A 9,581-nucleotide genomic window follows, 5' to 3' on the forward strand; every position below is an offset into this window, starting at 1 on the left:
GGGTGACGTCACCCTCCACAGCGCCCGGCCCCGCCCCCTCGCCCGGGACCTGCTGCGCAGGCGCGCTGCGCGGGCGGCTCGGCCCAGCTCCACGGCGGCTTCAATGCGCAGGCGCGGAGCCGTCGCTGGGGCGAGGGGGGGGCAGCTGCCACGCGCCGCTTCGACGCCCGCAGGACCGCCGGGGGGCTGTGGGGCGGGGCTTGTGCGAGGGGCGGGGCCCCGCAGGGGCGGGAGGAAGGCGCGCGGGGTCTCGCCGCGCGGGTAGGGTGCCGCAGGCAGAGGCGGAGGCCGGCAGCCGCCCGGGCGGGCAGCGGTGGGGCGCCGCTTTACCCTGACGGGGCGGGGTGGGCTAACGGCCGGTGCCGGGGGCTCGCCGGCCGTGGTGGCGGTGAGGGGGTCGCGACAGGGCCCCCGCACCGGCTGCGCGCCCGGGCGGGCCGGTGCCGGTTAGGGCCGCGTTTTGTAGGTGCGCCTGAAGGCGGGGGGGCCGGTGCCACGTGAAGGTTAAAGCAGGCGGTGGAGATGGAAACCGCCGGTATTTCTTTTCGTTGCTCGGAGAGCTAAAAGCAGGAAAAAGCCGCTTCCATGAGGTGCTTGCAGATGTCAGGGAGCTGTCGGTGTTTCCCAAAGTGCCCGTGTTGGGCACAGTATATTTGTTTTAAGCTTAGTTTATTGCAACTTTTATTTATTTATTACAGGGAGCCCTAATTCTAATCAGTTGAAACTTACAGGCTGTATCCAGAGTGAAAACACTGTCAGGTAAACCCTTGTGATCAGAGGCTGTCACAACTGCACCACTTGCGCCCAGGTATGAACTTTCAAACTGGGACAAAGTACAGACTCGCAGCTCGGCTAAGTTAAGTCTGCTTCCTGGCAGAAATCTTGATGTGTACTGGAAATTTTTCAAATAGCCTTGAAATTAATAATAATTAAAAAAAGAGGGAGCCTTTCTCTTAAATTAGGAAATTTTAGTAGGCCAGAATGACTCAGAATAGCAATGTCCTTCCCTTAAAGGTACTGCCTTTTTCATTAAAAAAGGGAAAAAGATGGTGAATTTTAATGGGGACCACCTGAAATCGGGCATCCTGTCTTCGGGACCCTTCTCAGTTTAGGGATTTCAGTGGTGTATTTTCACTTAGGGTGGGTGTGCAAGGTGAACGCTGCTTCAGAACTACTCCACGAGACAGAAGAATTACCTAATAATCCAGTTTCATCTACAGCTTCTTTTCACATAGTAATACAAAAAGTATTTTTGTGTCTAGTTTATCTTATGAGGTAAGCTAAGTCTTCTAAATTGACTTCATGTTGTAACAAGTTTATTTTTCCGCTGTGGTTAAAAATTCTGCAGGACTGTGCTGTCTTACCCAGGGCAGAAACAATTGCATCTCCCCGCCTATCAGGATATGGGGAAATAGTTGTCTGGTAAGGCCAAGGTATGTAGTCAGCCTTTGGAAGGTGCAGTGCTGCTTCACAGCATCTAGCTTATGATATATATAGACATCTGTCTACAGTTCTGTTTGTGTTTTCAATAAAATGTTTTAAACGTCATTGTTATTAGCCTATAAGTGTCAGCAAGCCTGTTGGTGTTGATTGGTATTTTAGAAATCATGAATTTATATTGCAGTCAGCAAGATGTATTCATGCATCTAACAAGTATTTCTGGGATTATTCACATGCTTATGGCTAGGGATGTTCTTATACAGCTGCTGGATTTGGATCCTCACATTTCCTGTGATAGGACGTTATTACTTTTGTGACAGGTGTGTAAATTATTTAGTACTTTTTCAATTAATTTACTTTCATACATGAGGAAAAAAGAAGTTAGCTGCAAAATGAACAACTTCATGATTATTACTCCAGAAGTGTTTCAGCTGCTGAGACATCCTTTACCCCAGTCTATTTAAGAAACTTCTCATTATCCATAAGCAAAGGGGATGTACCATTAGCTACGCTTGCTGACATATAGTACCCAATGTAAGAACATCTCAGTAAAGGAAGAAATGTCATAATGACATAATTCTTGAGAAAATAGGTGTTTGGGCATGCTTACCTTCTCAGTGTTTCAAACAGCAGACGCTGCACAAACACAACATAGACACATGCATGGGTAATTACTCAAAATTTCAACTATGTTGAAGCAAAAAACATCAGCATGTGTGAACTACATAAAAGAAACTGCCCGCTTCTAAGCTGTTGGTTCTGTGCAAACTCGCAGGAGAACCGGCTGATGGTATCTCTCATACTGGCTGTGGAAGCCATTGCTAAATGAGCTCTGCTGAACTGAACGTGCGTGCTCTCATATTTGTTTCAGGGATTCTGCCGTGAAGTTTCTCTTCTCTGATCTGCTGTTCAAAATACTCAGCAACCGTTCTTTCGCATGACCTACTTAAAGTCTGACACAACCGTGCAGTGTGTTCAGAGGGCAGTATGTTATCTCTGTTGTTGCTAACATATGTCAAAACAGCAGTCTTGAGGACTTGTGTTTAAAGATGCGGTGTCATGTTCTTGAAAACAGGGCAGAGACCAAGCATCCGGGTAAGTTTCCCATTTTGTCGCAGTTACAGATACTCCTTTGCCAAGTGGAGATACATTTACTGTCTTCTACATTGTTATGTAATGTCTGTAGCATACATTTTTTTGTCATTTAGGATAAAAGACTCTGTTTAAAAGTAATCTACTGTAATGAGAAAAAATGATACCTCATAAAAAAGTAATAAAAAGTGAATCTTTCTGTTTGGTGTTGAAGCCTAGAATGACCATATCAATCAAGTAAGTTTTCTTTATCTGACAAATAAGTTTGGTAAAGTTTCACAGTAAAGACCGGTGTGTTTTATTAAAAGTAATTTATCTAATGAATTTGTGTTTGTTAGGTCACTAACCATGTTTCTTCCCATTTACGATCTGTGCAATAAACCTCTAGAAATTCTTTTATGATTTTCAGCTCCTTTAGATCTCCAGTGTTTCCCAGCAATAAAAGCATGTTAAGCAAAGGGGATCGGCAAACCTGAGCCTTACAGGGAAGCTGTATCTGGATAATGATGTAATTAACCTTCAAAATTGTTTCAGCAGAGTATAAGTGATCTTGATTTGGTCTTAAAAGAATACTCCATATTTGAATAAATTTTTAAACCAGGTGTTTGCGGAGAAGCAAATTAAAGCTGCTTCCTCCAGCTCTTTAAAGAATTACTTTCTGAGATTCATCAATTGACAGCAGTTGTTGACATTCAGTGTTCCTAATGCAAACACAAGTGCTCTTCTCATTTTGATTTGCAATGTGCTGGGAAAATATAGCACACAACTTCTGAGGATTTAAGGTGCATTCCAGGTCAAATTTATTCCAAATTTGCAAGTTAATTTATAGGACAAAAGAGTGATTAATCTGCCAGATATGGTGTACCTCAAACAAAATTCTTTGTTGCTTGTAACACACTCTGTAAATAAAGGCTATTAAGATGATTTATGAAGTCTAGCATCATTGCCTGACACTGGAAAAGCATAATTAAAAGTAACAAAATTTTATGGTTCAGACAGCTTATTCAAATACATTGTGAAGTCTCTTTACCAACAGACTGTGTCTGGTCAACTCAGCTTGAGGAACTCAATAACTAAGTAAATTATTGAGCATAGCAAGTTGGCGGATGGAGTTTAGTGGCCTAAAATACTATTGGAGTCCAACTAGATTATCTGAAGCTCTCATTCAGTTACGAAATTCTAAAGCTTCTTTCCACTCCAGCAAACAATCTGATGTGGACTGTCCCAATCAAGTTTAGGCTTTTATGTGAACTAGAAGGATGAAACATACTTTGAGGATGCATCTGCTGATATGCATTAACTTCTTCTTGACAAAAATATGAGTAATTCTAAAAATCAGTTTTATTTTTACTTTTTAACTAGAAATGCATAAAACCCAGAAAAACCTCTAGTTTGTTCCCAGTCACCAAGATCATATTTAATTATTTCTAATAGCGTTAAAAGCAAAAGCAAGCTCTGGGAATAATAATCACATTTTAGATGTTTATTTCATTTCGGCTAATTTGTACAAATTTATGCAAACATTTTGTCAGCTCGCTCCCTAAAGCACTGACTCTGAATTCTCTTTGAAGAAGGAACACGCTCCTTGTGTAGCAAGAGACTAGATCCTTACCTGAAGTGCAAAACGGATGTCAGCCTTAATTATGTAACACCAGTGTATTCAGAATGCAGCGTTTTTCTTTCTCCCCTTTTTAGAGTTCCTGGTTTTGTTTTTCCTGTTTGGCTTCAATTTTGTTTTCTCTTCGTCTTCACTGCAGGATTGCTCTTCTGAGGGAGCGTATCCCGGTAACCTTGCTTCAAAGTAGCAAAAGTGTGGATAAAAGATTTACATGTGAAAATATAGCCCTGCTTATTTCTTCACTTGTAAATGGCAAAAAAATTTAGGGGACACAAGTGACATTGTGAACTTTACAATCAACAATAGAGCCAGAGATTGTGCATCCTTTATAGTGTCAGTCACAGCTCCTTTGATATGATGTATAGATCACCTTGCTTTATTAATCTAAGTGCTTTTATGTGCAAAAAGGCACCACTCTAATATAATCCAGGTGAGGTCATAGCTATTTTGTCTTTCTTCAGACCCCAGACTCAAAGGAGAGAATGGAAAGTAGGTTGAATGATAAGGAAATGTCAAGCTATGTGTTATGATCATATATCTATATGGTATGTATTATCTATCAAGATATAGATATGACACATTAGTGTCATATATCTTGTGTACTTTAAAGAACATCACAGTGTCTCCAGTGGTCTCATACAGCTGGCTATAAGGGTGTCAGAAATCATATGCAGTGTCCCATCTTGAGTGTGGAGGAACAAATCCCTGGGTCTTTTTTTTTTTTTTTTGAAAGCTTCTATCTTTATTGGGGTTGTGCAGGAGATTGTGCAGCAAGATCTTATTTTCAGTGATTCAAAAAAACTTTAGATGGAGCTTATGGAGTCTTCTCTGACACTTTTACCTCCACTGTGATTAAGAGTAGTTCATCAGGTGCTTGCAAAAAAACAAGTTTAAATTAATGTATTTTTCTGAATTTGAATTTACAGGTATCAAAGGAATAAAAAACCCCGTAAATGTAGCAGTTCAAAACTCATCTTTTCATATGTTTCTTCAAAATCTAAAGCTCAAAAGATATTAGTATTTGGGAAGGTCTAGCTGATTTCTTAGGGAAGGACCTAAAAAGCTTGCTTGAGCAGAGCTAGCATCTTGCCTTCCTTCTTGTTTATTAATTCTTGCGGCTAACTGGCCAAGCTTGTCGTGCTTCTATCAGCCAATGACAATTAAAGGCAGAATCAGTTTAAGATGTATGGGGTTTGCCTCCCACTGATATTGTTCCAAAAAAGTACACCTGTCTAGGTCTTCTTGTCCAGTTCACGCATCAAAATACATTGGGATCTATGACTGTTGAAGGAAACGGTGTTTTTCACAGTTGCTACACACATACACACACACACACACAAGATGATTGTAAAATCCATATTTATTTTTAAGTGTCATTCTGTTTAGAAAGATGACCGTACACAGCTTTTTACTCAGCAAATTTGAAACATGCTTATACTCAAAATCGTGTCTGAAATCTATTGACAAAATTATATTTTATGAATCTCTACTTTATAAACTCTGTGGAAAAAATGCCAGAGGAGAGAAATCCAAACCTTTTTCTAGTTCTTTTATCAACAGAATTATCTCAATTCTGACATTTATTGTTGGTGACAGCACATGAGATATGCAGAACAGAGCTGACTTTCAGAGTCCAGTTTGAAATTGCTAGACTGAAAGCGCTTTTTCAAGTTGTATGCTGAAGAAATTTCTCTGGCAAGGGTAACAAACCATTCACGGGGGGTGAGAGGGTGGCACAACTGTGCTTCAAAATCAACCTTTTATATGAAGTTCCTGCTGACCTCACACAGACTCACCATCCTGACTTCTAATCTTCCCATAAATGGATGTGTGCCTGGCATGCAGGAAAGTTAGAGAGTCTCCATTAGCTGGAGAGCTGCCCTAAGCGAAGGGAGTGGGGTGAGTGTGTGTGCGCGTGCATGCACATGTATTTCTCGTAGTGCAATTCATATTGTTTTCTCCGTCTCCTGAGAGTCATATTTTCATCAAGCTCATTTACTGTGCTGTCCATAGGACAGAGTAGAGAGGTTTCATCAGCTTTTCAAGATGTTTAGTAAAAGTCTTTCTTTTTTTTTTCAATCTGGATGTTTGCCAGATCTTACGACATGGAGTTACTATGTGGGAAAGCGGCAGTTCTTGGTGGTTATTCAGAAGCTTTGGTGCTAAAGTGCTGATTTAGCACACTAAGGAGTGGCTGAGTAAAGAAAAGAAAATCAGGTAAGGGATGAGACAGGTACTAATCACTTTCTGGCAACATCTAAAGAGCTTTTGTCATCCTAAGTAAACTTCCATCACATCCATATTTCATTCATGCAGGTGGTCAATTTTCAGCTGTTATATAGCCCTACCCTGTCTATCCAACCCTGTAATGGTTCTCCCTGATATATTTGTTGTTTTCCCAATGTCCAGCAGGCATCTCAAGCAGTTCAAAAAAAGTATAGCTACTAATATAACCTTTCTTGCCCCTTGCCTTAATTATGTTTAATTCTCTCTTCCTTAAGTCCCTTCACAGCATTAAAGATCATTGGTTTTGCGTTCCATGATTTGTATGACTTTGCTGCTGTTTGTTTATCTGTCCTTGCCTCTGCTCATGGCTTTCCTGTCCTCTTTTCTCTGGTAGTGATGACAGGATACAGTTTTTCTCTTTCTTCCCGAGTTGCCACAATGCTTTCTACTGCATCACTCCAGCTATCAAATCGTCTGGAAGAATCACTTCTGTCATGATGCCTACCAAAATGGTGAATAATACGGGCAAAGACAAAAAAAAACAGCGAGAAAAGTTCATGAAACCCCTTTTATTTCTGATACTAAGAAGACACGGATTCATCTTCGAAGCTATTCATCCTTTTGACCATGGTACTTCGAAGTTCTTCTCCTTCTTCACTAGACATCAACAACCTTGTTGTTTTCCTAATTATTTGGAGAACATTATAAAGCATTGCCAGAAATAAAAAGGAAAAAAAAAAAGAATAGTGGAACTGAAATGTCTTTTGTGATTCCCACGCCTCTTAAATAATGGTATTCTGATTTGTCCATATGCACTTCTTTCAGAAACAATAGTATCATCATTCCTGGCAAAGAATGCTTCCTTCGTTGGTTACAGCTGTGAAGACAGAGTTTGTACTTAGATGGAAAAATAAGGAAGTGGATTCCTCGGTTGGTATAGCCTTCATTTTTGGAATCCCCAAAAAGCATTAGACTTGCCACCAACTAAAAGGGAAGGAAACATAGTAAGGTTTTCAATGAGGTTTATGTCCTTAAAAATGGGAAAAGAGTGCCTCTTGCAGTAGCTGGAACTTACATAGCATAACATGAGCAAAACTAGAATTTTCTGTATGCCCTTTGCGCTGGCCAGGCATTTAACAGGCAGCACACACGGGTGATCGATCTCTCCATTCCTCTGAATACAGTTCAATGATGTGGGATTAAAGATTCAGCTTGAAGAGTGTGTGAGGACTAGGATAGAAGAAGAGAGTTGGGAGCTGCGAGGGAGGAAGCTGAAGGACGTGGTTCATTGGCCGTTGCAACTTGGCCGGTCAGCCTGTAAAAGGTTATTAAAGCTGCTGTAGATCTGAAGCCTTGTGTGGCCTTTAGTTCCTCTTATCTCATCCACCGGACCTCTACCCGGTCGTGGCTCAGCAGGATAATTAGTCTGCATGGACCTCGTGCTGTCACACTGAGATCACTAGAGGTATCCAAGTTAGCTACTGCTCACATGCTTGAGGTGTGTATATACATATGCATACTCAAAGTACGCAGCGTAGCACAGATGAGTACTGGTTCCGTAGCCTGTTCAGAAATAAAATTCTTACAGTGAGAATTTCATTTGCATAAGGAGTATCATGGTTTTTTCCTTCCAGTACTGATATTTTGTGTTGATATTAGCTCCCAAAGGGATGGAGGGGTGTCTTGATACAAGCAAATGTAAAATGTTTGGAAAAAACTGAAATGAAACATTGATGGGAAATACTTTCACTCATCATAATCAGTGAAATACTTTTAGAATACCTTGTAAAATATTTTTATAGATAGACTTTAAAATTCTTCAGAATATTTTCTAAAGTGGGGATGTATTTGAAATTAGTTGAGTTAATGTCAGACTTCTAGTATGACACATCAACAGTCCTTGGATGCTGTGGGCCCAGTTAACATTGTTCTTAATGCTGGTCAGAGTTAGCAGCCATGTAACAAGTATCTGTATGGATATCAGGGTCCTTTTTCAAGTGTGTTCCCTGGAACAGACCCTTCTATGTTTCTGTTATGAAACTCCATCGTTGTTTACTTGTTAATTCTAAGCCTCATCAACATAATCTTCCTTTTTACTTCCAAGTCAATAATATTGGTGTTTTCCATTTTCAACAGTTTAATTCCTCCTGGTTTGAGAAATATCATCAACAGCATTAACAGTATGCTGAAGTAATTTTAGTGCAGAAAATTTCCACTTCTATTCTTATGTGCCTTTGACATTATTCAAAAGTAAATAATTTGTATTTGTTTACTTTGTAAATATATTATCAGTATTTTATGTGTGATATTCACATCATATATGTATTTCTCACAGTTAATAAAATTAAGCACTGATGATCAAGTATCCAGAGCAGATATAATTCCCCAAATTCATTTAAAAATGGGAGAGGAAAGAATACTTCTTTAATCCCTTCACAATTTCTGGAAATCTTCCCTCTCTATCATTATCAGCATCTCATGGTTCACAGTGGCATAGATGAGTTACCAGACCTAGTACGCTTTGAAAAAATTGTGCATGTAAGTGTTTTGCATTTAATCTAGGATGTGCAGGGTTAATTGTATCAGTGTTTTATGCATGAATTGACTATCTGGAGCAGCTGTCCTTTCTGTGTAAGGATTACAGATGGCACGGATTACAGACACATCAGTCCTGCTTCCATTGCTGGAAGGTACAGCCTGGTCTACAGGAAGCAGCACTGGTTGCTATTATTTTAGCTGTATAATATTTAGCAGAATAATGTAAGGGTTAACACACAAGTTCATGTTGTTTTAATAGAAAAAATGCATTAGATTCCTGTTGTATTCCCCACGGCTAGATTTCCCTGGGAAAAGATAGACAACAATGGTACATTGTTATAAGAAACGCAAAAGTGTTTTAAGATGGAGGTTGATAACTTTGTGGATGGGGATCACAAAACAAGATAAGAATGACTCTGAAGTTAGAAATAAAGCTTGAGATAGCTGTTCTTTTGTATCCAATTTATTAGTAGGGCTGGTACCCAAATGCACATTAGAGAGGAGATTCTGTGTGTTTGCAATGTTTTAGCCTCCCATTACAGGACCTGTGCTGCATAGCTGTGGGAGTCGGGTGGGGGGTGATGGGCTTCGTGCTTGGTGAGACGCGCTGCTGTTGCTTCTGGTGTTAGAAGCTCTTGGAACATCTTAAGATCTTTTGGTCAACTTA

General features: G+C 40.2%; 1 long non-coding RNA gene across 2 annotated transcripts; it reads left to right on the plus strand.

Annotated features, from left to right (window-relative positions):
* Positions 1-293: 293 nt before the first annotated feature.
* LOC148057669 (uncharacterized) lies at positions 294-7,989 on the plus strand. Of its 2 annotated transcripts, XR_015705706.1 has the most exons (6): positions 294-590; positions 699-808; positions 1,349-1,433; positions 2,312-2,535; positions 6,246-6,367; positions 6,771-7,989. It is a non-coding gene; the product is annotated as an uncharacterized LOC148057669 (long non-coding RNA). The 2 variants fall into 2 exon arrangements; XR_015705700.1 differs by having other exon boundaries at positions 294-808.
* Positions 7,990-9,581: the final 1,592 nt, after the last annotated feature.

The sequence above is a fragment of the Nipponia nippon genome, unplaced genomic scaffold (genome assembly GCF_047370975.1).
Source record: "Nipponia nippon isolate SJK-2023a ecotype South Korea unplaced genomic scaffold, ASM4737097v1 scaffold_1, whole genome shotgun sequence".
Lineage (NCBI taxonomy): Eukaryota > Metazoa > Chordata > Aves > Pelecaniformes > Threskiornithidae > Nipponia > Nipponia nippon.